The following is a 12343-nucleotide window of genomic DNA, read 5'->3' as shown; positions in this document are numbered from 1 at the left end:
TTAGTGTTAGGGTTGGAATTAGTGTTAGTGTTAGGGTTAAGTTAAGTTTATGTAAGGGTTAGAGTTAGAGTTAGGTTAGGGTTAGGGTTAGGTTTATTGTTAGGGTTAGGGTTAGGGTTAGTGTCATAGTTAAGGTTAGGTTTAGGGCTAAGTTAGGGTTAGGGTTAGGGTTAGGTTAAGTTTAGTTTTAGGGTTAGTGTTAGGGTTAGTTTTAGGGTTAGGGTTAGTGTTAGGGTTAGATTTAAGGTTGCTGTTAGGTTTACAGTTAGGTTTAAAGTTATGGTTTGTGTTAGAATTAGGGTTATGGTTAGTGTTGGGGTTACGTTTAGGATTAGAGTTAGGGTAAAATTTAGGTTTAGGGTTAGGGTTAAAGTTAGAGTTAGTGTTAGTGTTAGAATTAGGGGTTGGGTTATTAGATTTAGATTTAAGTTTAGAGTTAGTGTTAGTGTTAGAATTAGGGTTAGGGTTAGTGTTAGGTTTAGGGTTTATGTTAGTGTTTGTTTTAGTGTTAGAATTTGAGTTGGGGTTATGGCTAGGGTTATGGTTAGGGTTATGATAAATGTTAGGATTAGTCTTAGAGTTAGGTTTAGATTTAGGGTTAGGATAGGGTTAGGGTTAGGGTAATGGTTTGTGTTAGGGTTAGGGTAAGAGTTAGGGTTAAGAATAGGGTTTAAGTTAAATTAGGGTAAGGGTTAGGTTTATGGTTCGTGTTAGGATTAAGGTTAGGGTTTCTGTTTGGTTTTGTTTTAGGGTTAGGGTTAGGGTTATGTTTAGTGTTATGGTTATATTTACTTTTAGGTTTAGGGTTAGTGTTAGTGTTAGGGTTAGGGTTAGGGTCAGGGTTAGTGTTATGGTTAGGGTTAGGTTTAGGTTAGGGTTAGGTTTAGGTTTAGGTTTATTGTTTGGGTTACGGTTAGTGTTAGGATTTGGATTAGGCTTAGGGTGAGGCTTAAGGTTAGTGTCAGGGTTAGGGTTAGCTTTAGGTTTAGGGATAGGGTTGCGGTTAAGGTTTTGGTTAGGGTTAATTTAAGGTTAGTGTTTAATTTAGGGATAGTGTTAGGGTTATGGTTAGATTTAGTGTTACAGAGAGGGTTAGTGTTAAGGTTAAGTTCGGGTTATGATTTTGGTTAGGGTTTGTGTTAGGGTTATGGTTAGGGTTAGTGTTAGGTTTAGAGTGAGGATTAGAGTTAGGGTTAGGCTTAGGGTTAGTGTTAGGTTAGTGTTAGGGTTAGGATTAGGGTTAGTGTTAGTTTTAGTGTTAGGTTTAGGATTATGTTTAGTGTTAGGGTTTTGGTTAGGGTTAGGTTAGGGTTAGGGTTAGGGTTAGGGTTCATGTCAGGGTTAGGGTGAGTGTTAGTGTTAAGTTTAGGTTTAGGGTTAGGTTTAGCATTAGTGTTTGGGTTTGTGTTATATTTAGGTTTAGATTTAGTGTTGGGATTTGAATTAGGGTTAGTATTAGGTTTAGCACTTGAATAAGGGTGAGGATTCGAGTTAGGGTTTGGGTGAGGGGTAAGGTTAGGGTTAGGTAAGGGATAGGCTTAGGTTAGGCTTAGGTTTATTATTTGGATAAGTGTTTGTGTTATAATTAGGGTTTGGGTTAGGGTTAATGTTACATTAGTGTTAGGGTTATGGTGATGCTTAGGGTTAGGATTCAGGCTAAGCTTAGCTTTAGGGTTATTGTTAGTGTTAGAGTTAGGGTTATGTTTAGGTAAGGGTTAGTTTTAGGTTAGGGTCACAGTTAGGATCAGGTAAAGGTTTAATGTTAGGTTAGGGTTAGTCTTAGGGTTAGTTTTAGCATTTGGGTTAGTGTTAGTATTAATGTTAGCATTAGGTTATCCTTTGTGATAGTGTTAGGATTAGGTTTAGGATTTGGGTTATGGTCAGTGTTAAGGATAATTTTATGGTTAATATTAGGATTAGAGTGAGGATTAGGGTTAGTTTTATGGTAAGGTTTGGGTTAGGGTTAGGTTTACCGTTAGTGTTAGTGTTAGGGTATAGTTAGGGTTCTGGTTAGTGTTAGGTTTAGGTTTAGGGTTAGGGTTATGGTTAGTATAGCTTTAGGGTTGGGGTAAGAGTTAGAGTTTAGATTTAGGTTTAAATTAGTTTTAGGGTTAGAGTTAAGATTAGGGTTAGGGTTATGTAAGGGTTAGGATTAGGGTTAACTTATGGTTAGGGTTATGGTTTGGGTTAGAGTTATTTTTTTAGGTTTAGGGTTATGGTTAGGATTAAATTACATTAGGGTTAGGGTTAGGGTTATATTTGAGGTTAGGTTTAGTGTTAACATTAGTGTTGGGTTTATGTTTATGTTTAATGTTAGCATTATGGTTGGGTTTAAGGTTAGTGTTACAGTTAGGGTTAGTGTTAATTTTAGGGTTAGGTTTAGGGTTGGGGTTAGTGGTAGGGTTAGGGTTAATGTTAGGGTTATGGTTAGGATTCAAGTTAGGCTTAGGGTTAAGGTTCTGAATAATTTAGGGTTACTTTTTGTGTTAGGATTAGGGTTAGGGTTAGTGTTACAAGTTAGGGTTAAAGTTAGGGTTACTTTAAGGATTACAATTATATTTATGGTTAGGGTTAGTTTGAGGGTTAGAATTAGAGTTCGAGTGAGGTTTCGGGTTATGTTTAGGGTTAGTTTTAGAGTTAGGGTTAGGATTAGAATTAGGGTTATTTTTAGGGTTAGAGTTATGATTTGTGTTTGGATAAGTGTTATGGTTAGGGTTTGTGTTAGGGTTAAATTTGGATTTAGTGTTAGGGTTAGGGATTGGGTTAGTGTTAAGTTTAGGATTAGTGTTAGTGTTAGGGTTAGGGTTAGTGATAGGGTTAGGTTTGTGGTTAGGGTTAGTGTTAAGATTAGGGTTAGGGTTAGTGTAAGGTTTAGTGTTAGAGTTTGGGTTTAAGTTAGGAAACGGTTAGGGTTAGTGTTATGTTAGGGTAAGTGCTATGTTTTGGGTTAGGCTTTGTTTTAGGGTTACAGTTAGGTTTAAGGTTAGGGTTACTTTAGTCTTAGAGTTAGGGTTAGGTTTAGGGTTAGTGTAAGTGTTAGGGTTAGGTTTAGTATTAGGGTTAGGGATAGTGCTACGTTAGCTTTAAGGTTAGTGTTAGGTAAATGGTTATTGTTAGGGTGAGGTTTAGGGTAAGTGTTAGGGTTAGGGTTAGGCTTGGGGTGTTGGTTGTGTTTAGGGTTAGGTTAAGGATAGGTTTTGGTTTTGGTTTTGTGCTAGTGTTAAGGTTAGAGATAGTGTTACGATGAAGGTTAGTGTTTGGGATAGGTTCAGGTTAAGGTTAATGTTTGGGTTCGTGTTAGGAATAGGATTATGGTAAGTGTTAGGTTTAGGTTTAGCATGAGGGTTAGAGTTAGAGTGAGGGTTAGTGTTAGATTAGTTTTATGATTAGGGTTAGGGTTAGTGTTACGGCTAGAGTTAGGTTTAGGATTAGGTTTAGTGTTAGGGTTAGAGTTAGTGGTAGGGTTTGCTTAGGGTTAGGTTAGGTTAAGGTTAGGGTGAGAGTTCGTGTTATTGTAAGAGTTGCGGTTATTGTTAGGTTTAGGGTTAGTGTTAGGGTTAGTGTTAGGGTTAGGGTTAGCATGAGGTTTAGCATTACAGTTTGTGTTAGGGTTATATTTAGGTTTAGGTTTAGTGCGAGAGTTTGGGTTAGTGCTAGTGTGAGGTTTAGGAATAGGGTTAGGGTGAGGATTAGGGTTAGGGTTTGGGTTTGGTTTAGGGTTAGGGTTATTGTTATGGTTACAATTAGGGATAGGGTTATGTTTAGGTAAGGTTTAGGTTTAGGGTAGGGTTATGGTTAGGATTAGGGTTATAGTGAGGCTTAGGTTTAGGGTTAAGGTTAGTTTTAGGGTTACAGTAGGGTTAGGGTTATGGTTAGGGTTAACATTACTGTTAGGGTTTAGAGTTAGGGTTATGTTTAGGGTTAGTGATAGTCTTAGCATTGGGGTAACTGTTAGTTTTAACATATGGATTAGGGATACTGTTAGGTTTAGTGTTAGGTTTAGGGTTAGGGATAGGTAAGGTTTAGGGTTAGGGTTAGGGTTTGGGATAGGTTTTTTGTTAGAGTTAGAGTTAGGGTTAGGGTTACATTAGGGTTGGTGTTAGGGTAAGGGTTACTGTTAGGGTCAGTGTTAGTGTTAGTGTTAGTGTTAGTGTTAGGTTTAGGGTTAGGTTTAGTGTAAGGTATTTGGTTGGATTTAAAGTTATTGTTAGGGTTAGTGCTAGTGTTAGTTTTAGTGTTAGGGATAGGGTTAGAGTTAGTGTTAGTGTTACGTTTAGGGTTAGTTTTCGTGTTAGGTTTATATTTAGTGTGAGAGTTATGTTTAGGGTTAGGGATAGGGTTAGGATTAGTTTTACAGTTAAATTTAGGTTTAGGGATAGTTTTAGTTTTAGGGTTAAGTTTAGGGTTTGATTTAGGGTTTGGGTTAGAGTTACTTTTACAATTTGGGTTAGTGTTAATGTTAGTGTTAGTGTTAGGGTTAGGGTTATGGGTAGTGTTAGGGTTAATGTTAGGGTTTGAGTTGGATTTATGGTTAAGGTTATGGTTACGGTTATGGTTATGATTAAAATAAGGATTAGGATTACGGGGTAGGGGTATGGGTAGGGGTAGGGTTAGGGTTAGTGTTAGTTTTAGGTTTGGGTTAGTGTTAGATTTAAGTTTAGGATGAGGGTTAGAGTTACGTTGAGGGTTCGGGTTAGGGTTACGATAAGTGATATGTTTAGGGTTAGGGATAGGTTGCGAATAGTTAGGGTTACGGTGAGGTTTAGTGTTAGGGTTATTGTTAGGGTTAGGGTTATGGTTATGGTTATGGTTAGGGTTAGAGTTAGTTTTAGGGTTAGGTTATGGTTAGGTTTAGTGTTAGTGTTTGGATTAGGTCTAGAGTTAGGGTTAGTGTTCGGATTTGGGATAGATTATGATTAGTGTTAGGTTTAGGGATAGAGTTAAATTTAGGGTTACTGTTAGGGTTAGTGTTAGGGTAATGGTTAGGATTAGGGTTAGGTTTAGGTTTAGGGTTAGTTTTAGCTGTAGCATTAGGGCTAGGGTTAGAGATAGGGTTAGGTTTAGGGTTAGGGTTAGGGTGAGTGTTAGGGTTAGGTTTAGGGTTAGGGTTAGGTTTAGGATTAGTGTTAGGGTTAGGGATAGGTTTTGTGTTTGGTTTAGGATTAGGGTTAGTGTTAGTATTAGGGTTAGGGTTAGGTTTAGGGTAATTATTAGGGTTAGGGTTAGTGTTAGGGTAAGGGTTAGGTTTCTTCAAAGTTTTAGGGTTATGGTTAGTGTTAGTGTTAGGATTATGGTTAATTATAGTGTTTGCATTATGGATAAGTTTAGGATTAGTGTTAGTGTTAGGTTAGGGTTCGTTTTAGGTTTAGGCTTAGGTTTAGTGTTTTGTGTAGGCTTATGGTTTGTGTTAGGGTTAGGGTTAGAGTAAGGGTTAGCATTAGAGTTTGGTATAGGGTTATAATCGGGTTTAGTGTTCGTGTTAATGTTAGGGATAGGGTTAGTGTTAGGTTTAGTGTTAGGTTACTGTGAGCGTTAGGTTAAAGGTTAGGTTTAGGGTTATTTTTAGGGTTGGATTAGGGTAAGTTTTATGGTTAAAGAAAGGGTTAGGTTTAGTGTTATGGTTAGGGTTAGAGTTTGGGTTAGGGTTTCTGTTAGGGTTAGGGTTAGATTTAGGGTTAGTGTTAGTGTTGGGGTTATGGTTTGGGTGAGGGTTACGCTAGTGGTATGGTTAGGTTTAGGGTTTGTGTTAGGGATACGGTTAGGAATAATGTTAGGGTCAGTGTTAGTATTAGGATTTAGGTTTGGTTAGGTAAGTGTTAGTGTTAGGGTTAGGTAAAATGTAGGGTCATGATTTGGGTTAGGGTTGTTGTTAGCTTTAGGATTAGGGTTAGGGTAAGTGTTAGGGTTAGTATTTGTGTTAGTGTTATAGTTAGTTTTATGGTTAGTGTTACAGTTACAATTAGTGTCAGGGTTTAGGTTGGGGTTTTGAATAGTATTATGTTAGGGTTAAGGTTAGGGATAGGGTTAGGATTAGGTTAGAGCTAGTGTTAGTGTTATGTTTTGTGTTGGGGTTAGGGTTAGGATTAGGGATAATGTTAGGTTTAGGTTTAGGGTTAGGGTTAGGGTTAAAATTAGGGTTACTTTTAGTGTTTGTGTTAGGTTTATAGTTAGGTTTAGGTTTAGTGTTATGGCTAGGGTTAGGTTTAGGGTTAGTATTAGGGTTAGTGTTAGGTTTAGTGTTAGGGTTAGTGTTAGTTAGAATTAGAGTTAGTGTTAGGGTTAGGGTTAGGGTATGTTTAATGGTTAGGGTTAGGGATACGGATATGATTAGGGTTATATTTAAGATTAGAATTAGGGTTAGGTTTAGTGTTACGATTACGATTAGGTTTAGAGTTAGAGTTAATGTTAATGTTAGGGTTAGGGGTAGATTTAGGGTCAGTGATAGGGTTAGGGTTATGGTTACGTTTAGGTTTAGTGTTTGTGTGAGTGTTAGTATTAGGGTTATGGTTAGGGTTAAGTTTATGGTAATTGTTAGGTTTAGGATTAGTTTTAGGGTTAGGGTTATGGTTAGGAATAGGTTTAGGGATAGGGTTAGGGTAAGGTTTAGGGTTAGTGTTAGGGTTACAGTTACGATTAGGGTTATATTTATGGTTAGACTTAGGGTTAGGTTTAGTGTTAGAATTCTGATTAGGTTTAGAGTTAGAGTTAATGTTAGTGTTAGGGTTAAGGGTAGAGTTAAGGTTAGTGTTAGTGTTAGGGTTAGGATTATGGTTAGTTTTAGGTTTAGTTTTAGGTTTGGCTTATGTTTAGGGTTAGAATTAGTCATAGGATTAGGTTTGGGGTGAGGTTTATTTTTAGGGTTAGGGTTAGTGTGACTGTTAATGTTTGTGTTAGCATTAGGGTTAGGGTTAATATTATGGTTAGTGTTAGGTTTAAGGATAGACTTAGGGTAATTTTTTGGATTATGGTTACTGTTAGTGTTAGTCTTAGGGTTAGGGTTAGGTTTAGGGTTAGTGTTAGTGTTAGTGTTAGGGCTTAGGGTTAGTTATACATTTAGGGTTGGGGTTAAGTTTAAGGTTTGTTTTATGTTTAAGTTAAGGGTTAGAATTAGGGTTAGTCTTAGTGTTTGGATTAGGGTTAGTGTTACAGTAAGTGTTAATGTTAGCATAAGTTTTAGGATTAGTGTTAGTTTAGGATTAGGGTTAGGGTTATGTATATGGTTAGTTTTAGAGTAAGGGTTTGTTTCAGGATTAGGGTTAGGGTTAGTGTTTTATTAGGATTAGGGTTAGGTTTAAGATTATTTTAGGGTTAGGGTAAGATTTAGGGTTAGGTTTAGGGTTAGTGTTAGGTGTATGATTAGGTTTGGGGTTAGTGTTAGGGGTAGGGTTAGTTTTAGAAATATGTGTAGGTTTTCGTGTTATGGTTGGTGTTAGAGTTAGGGTTAGTGTTAGTTTTAAGGTTAGGATTAGGGTTAGCTTTAGTGTTAGGGATAAGGTTAACTTTTATGTTAGCGATAGTGTTAGGGCTGGGTTTAGGGTTAGGGTGACATTTAGGGTTAGGGTTAGTGTTAGGATTAGGTTTAGGATTAGTGTTAGGTAAGTGTTAGAGTTAGGGTTAGTTTAGGGAAAAGGTTATGTTTTAGGTTAGGGAATGTGTTATGTGTAGGGTAGAGATAGAGTTAGTGTTAATGTTAGGGTTAGGCTTATTGTTAGTTTCAATGTTAGGTTTAGGGTTACTGTTAGGTTTAGGGTTAGGGTTTGGTATAGGGTTAAGTTTAATTGTATGGTTATTTTGGGGGTTCATATGAAGGTTACGGTTAGGGTTAATGTTAGGTTTAGTTTAGGGTTAGGGTTATGGTTCGAGTTAGGTAAGGTTAGCGTTAGGGTTAAGTTAAGGTTATGGTTATGGTTTTGGTTAGTGTTTGGATTAGGTTTATGGTTAGGGTTAGGGTTAGTGTTTGGTTTAGTGTTAGGGTTCGGGTTAGTGTTACAGTTAGGGTTAGTTTTAGTTTTAGGGTTAGGGTTAGGTTTCGAGTTAGTGTTAGTGTTAGGGATAGGTTTATGTTAGGTTTAGGGTTTGTTTTAGGGATAGGGTTAGAATTAAAGTTAGGGTTCGTGTTAGAGTTAGTGATAGGGTTATTGTAATGATTAGTTTTAATGTTAGGGTTAGATTTAGGATTAGTGTTATGGTTATGGTTAGAGTTAGGGTTAGGATTAGTGTTGGGGTTAGGGTGAGATTTAGGGTTAGTGTTAGGTTTAGGGTTAGTGTTAGGTTTAAGGTTACAATTAGGGGTAGGTGTTGGGTTAGGATTTGTGTTAGGTTTAAGGTTAGGGGTAGGGTTTGTGTTAGGATGAATATTACGGTTAGAGTTAGGGTTAGTGTCTGGGTTTGGGTTAGGCTTAGGGTTCAGGTTAGGTTTAGAATTAGGGTCACAGTTAGGGTTGGAGTTAGGGTTGGATTTTGGGTTATTATTAGGGTTAAGTTTAGGGTTAGGATTAGGGTTAGTGTTAGGTGTAGGGTTAAGGTTTGTATTATGGTTAGAATTAGGGTTAGGGTTAGAGTTAAATTTAGGATTAGGGTTAGGTTTAGGTTTAGGATTATATTTAGGGTTAGGATTAGAGATATTTTTAGGGTTAGGGTTAGGGTTAGTTTTAGTGTTTGTTTAGGGTTAGTGTTAGTTTTACGGTTAGAGTTCTTGTTAGGGTTATGGTTAGGTTTAGAGGTAGTGATAGGGTTAGAATTGTGGATAGGGGTAGTGTTAGGGTTAGGATTAGGGTTAGGGATAGTGATAGTGTTAGTGTTAGGGTTAGGTTTAGGTATGGCTAAGGGTTGGCGTTAAGTTAGAATAACCATTATTCTTTGGTTTAGGGTTTGCATTAAGGTTAGGGTTAGGTTAGTGTTAGGGTTACGGTTATGGTTAGGGTCAGAGTTAGGTTTAGAATTAGTCTTAGGTTTAGGATAAATATTAGTGTTAGGTTTAGGGTTAGGGTTAGCTTTAGGTTTAGTGTTAGGTTTAGGGTTAGGTTAAGGTTAGAGTTAGTGTTCATGTTAGTGTTAGGGTTAGGGTTAGTGTTATGGTTAAGATTAGGGTTAGTGTTATGTTTAGTGTTAAGTTTTGTGTTAAAATTAGTGTTTTGTATAGGGTTAGTTTTAGGTTTATGGTTAGTTTTAAGGTTAGTGTTAGGTTAGGGTTAGGTTTAGAATGAGGTTTAGGGTTAGTGTTAGAGTTAAGCTTAGGGTTAGGTTTAGTGTTAGGTTTATGATTAGAGTAAGGGTTAGTGTTAGGGTTAAAGTAAGGGTTACAGTTAGGGTTCATGTCAGGGTTAGGTTTAGATTTAGGGTTTGTGTTATGGTTTGGGTTAGGGTTATGGTTAGGGTTAGGGTTAGGTTGAGGATTAGGGTTATGTTTAGAATTAGCATTAGGGTTTGGGTCTGGATTAGTTTTAGGGTTAGGGTTAGGGTTAGGGATTAGTTTTAGTGTTTGGGTTAGGGTTCGTGTTAGGATTACGGTTAGGGTTAGTGTTAGGTTGGGGTGTAGGTATTGGGTTAGGTTAGGGTTAGTGTTAGGGATAGGGTTAGGTTTAGCATTAGTGTTTGGGTTAGGCTTATAGATAGGTTTAAAGTTAGTGTTAGGATTAGGGTTATGGTTAGTGTTTGGTTTAGAGTTAGGTTGAGAGTGAGGCTTAGGTTTAGGTTTATTGTTAGTGTAAGGGTTAGGGATAGCCTTTGGATTAGGGTTAGGTTACGTTTAGGGTTAGGTTTAGTGTTAATATTAGGGTTAATGATAGGGATAGGGTGAGGTTTAGGTTTAGTTTTAGGGTTAGGGTTAAGGTTTGTGTTAGGGTTAAGTTTAGGGTCAGCATTAGGTTTAGGATAAGGGTTAAAGTTCATGATAGGGTTAGGTTTATGTTTAGGGTTAGTTTTACTCTTCGGGTTAGGGTTAGGGTAGGGTTAGTGCTAGGTTTAAGGTTAGGGTTAGAATTAGTAATAGGGTTAGGGTTAGGGTTAGTTTTAGGTTAGGGTTAGTGTTATGGTTAGTTTAGATTTGGTGGTTTAGCATTGGGTTTTGTGTTACTGTTAAGATTAGGTTTAGGTTTAGTTTAGGTTTATGGTTAAAGTTAGTGTTAAGTTTAGGCTTAGGTTTAGGTTAAGGTTGATGGTTAGGTTTAGGGTTATGGTTATAATTAGTGTTAGTGTAAATTTAGGGTTAAGGTTAGTTTTAGGATTAGCCTTAGGGTTAGGGTTAAGTTTAGGTTTAGGGTTTGTGTTACGGTTACTGATAGGGTTATGTAGAGGGTTACAGTTACTGTTAGGTTTAGGGTTAAGTTTAGGTATAGGCTTAGGTTAGGTTAGGTTTAGGGCTAGTGTTAAAGTTATTGGTATTGTTAGGGTTCGGGTTAGGTTGAGTGTTAGGGTTAGGGTTACAGTTAGTGTTAGGTTGAGGTTAGGGTTAGTTTTAGGGTTCTTGTTAGGTTTAGGCTTGTGGTTGGTGTTAGGTTTAGGCTTATGATTTGTGTTAGGGTTTGGGTTAGGGTAAGTGTTAGCATTAGTGTTTGGTTTAGGGTTATAATGGAGTTTAGTCTTCCTGTTAATGTTAGGTTTAGGGTTAGTGTTAGGTTTAGAGTTAGGGTTACAGTGAGGGTTAGGTAAAGGGTTAGATTAAGGGTTCTTTTTAGGGTTAGATTAGGGTAAGGTTTATGGTTAAAGTTGGTGTTAGGTTTATTGTTATGGTTAGGGTTATAGTTTAGGTTAGGTTTTCTGTTAGGGTTAGGGTTAGGGTTAGATTTAGGGTTAGTGTTAGTGTTGGGATTATGGTTTGGGTGAGGGTTAGGCTTAGTGGTGTGGTTAGGTTAGGGTTTGTGTTAGGGTTACGGTTAAGGATAGTGTTAGGGTAAGCATTAGGATTCGGATTTTGGTTTGGCTAGGTAAGCGTTAGCATTAGGGTTAGATAAAATTTAGGGTCCTGTTTTGTATTAGGGTTGTTGTTAGATTTAGGATTAGGGTTAGGGTAAGTGTTAGGGTTATGTTTTGTGTTAGGGTTATGGTTAGTTTTATGGTTAGGGTTACAGTTATGATTAGTGTCATGGTTTAGGTTGGGGTTTTGAATAGGATTATGATAGGGTTAAGGTTAGGGAAAGGGTTATGGTTAGGTTAGGGCTAGTGTTAGTGTTATGTTTTGTGTTGGGGTTAGGGTTAGGGATAGGGATAATGTTAGTTTTAGGTTTATGGTTAGGGTTAGGGTTAAAATTAAGGTTACTTTTAGTGTTTGCATTAGGGTTATAGTTAGGTTTAGGTTTAGTGTTATGGCTAGGGTTAGGTTTAGGGTTAGGTTTAGTGTTAGTGTTAGGGTTAGTGTTAGGTTTAGTGTTAGGGTTAGGGTTATATAGAATTAGAGTTAGTGTTAGGGTTAGGGTTAGGGTATGTTTAAGGGTTAGGGTTAGGCTTACCGTTAGGGTTGCAGATAAGATTAGGGTTATATTTAGGGTTAGAATTAGGGTTAGGTTTAGTGTTATTATTATGATTAGGTTTAGAGTTAGAGTTAATGTTAGTGTTAGGGTTAGGGGTAGATTTAGGGTTAGTGATAGGGTGAGGGTTATGGTTAGGTTTAGGTTTAGTGTTTGTGTTAGTGTTAGTATTAGGGTTATGGTTAGGGTTAGGTTTATTGTAAGGGTTAGTTTTAGGATTAGTTTTAGGGTAAGGGTTACGGTTAGGAACAGGTTATGTTTAGGGTTACGGTTTGTGTAAGGGTTAGGTTTAGGGTTAGTGTTAGGTTTACAGATAGGATTAGGGTTATATTTAGGGTTAAACATAGGGTTAGGTTTAGTGTTAGAATTCTGATTATGTTTAGAGTTAATGTTAGGGTTAGGGGTAGAGTTAGGGTTATTGTGAGTGTTAGGGTTAGGATTATGGTTAGTTTTAGGTTTAGTGTTAGGTTTGGGGTTTTGTTTAGAGTTAGAATTAGTCATAGGATTAGCTTTGGGTGAGGTTTATTGTTATAGTTAGGGTTAGGGTTAATGTTAAGGTTAATGTTAGTGTTAGCGTTAGTGTTAGGGTTAATTTTAGGGTTAGTGTTAGGGTTAGGGTTAGACTTAGGGTAATGTTTTGCTTACTGTTAGGTTTAGGCATTTTTAGGGTTAGGTTTAGGGTTGGGTTTATGTTTAGTGTTAGTGTGAGGTTTAGTGTTAGGGTTACTTATAGGTTTAGGGTTGGGGTTAAGTTTAAGGTTCGTGTTATGTTTAAGTTAACGGTTAGGATTAGGTTTAGTGTTAGTGTTAGGGATAGAATTATTGTTCATGTTAGTGTTAGGGTTATGGTGAGTGTTAAGGTTAGGGTTAGGTTTTGG

Source organism: Marmota flaviventris, chromosome X, assembly GCF_047511675.1.
Source record: "Marmota flaviventris isolate mMarFla1 chromosome X, mMarFla1.hap1, whole genome shotgun sequence".
In the NCBI taxonomy this organism is placed as follows: domain Eukaryota; kingdom Metazoa; phylum Chordata; class Mammalia; order Rodentia; family Sciuridae; genus Marmota; species Marmota flaviventris.
This window is presented reverse-complemented; position numbering follows the sequence as displayed.